This window comes from Etheostoma spectabile, chromosome 11, assembly GCF_008692095.1.
Source record: "Etheostoma spectabile isolate EspeVRDwgs_2016 chromosome 11, UIUC_Espe_1.0, whole genome shotgun sequence".
NCBI classification, from domain to species: Eukaryota; Metazoa; Chordata; class Actinopteri; order Perciformes; family Percidae; genus Etheostoma; species Etheostoma spectabile.
The window spans coordinates 23,409,752-23,410,063 of record NC_045743.1 but is presented as its reverse complement, the minus strand read 5'-3'; positions in this window follow the sequence as shown (position 1 = coordinate 23,410,063).

Genomic DNA, 312 nt, shown 5'->3' with positions numbered 1-312 from the left:
CTGCTGAGCAGCACCACACTTTGGTACAGTGGGTATTTAGAGAGTTCTAAAAAAGGTATCTCATCAAAACTGTGAGAATGAAGAAAATAGTAATGTGTTGGGCCTTAAAAACCCCAAAATCAGTGAGTTGAAAACCCTTTGTGAAGCTGAGAGGATCAGTAGAGTCAGGAGATAATTGCCTGTGGATTTGTGACTGACAGAGAACTATTTGACATCACACATGGTTATTGAGTCCCTTTGATTATTAAAAATCTAAAACATTACGATTGATTAAATTCTTGTACTTATGGCAGACACAATATCAACTAAAAA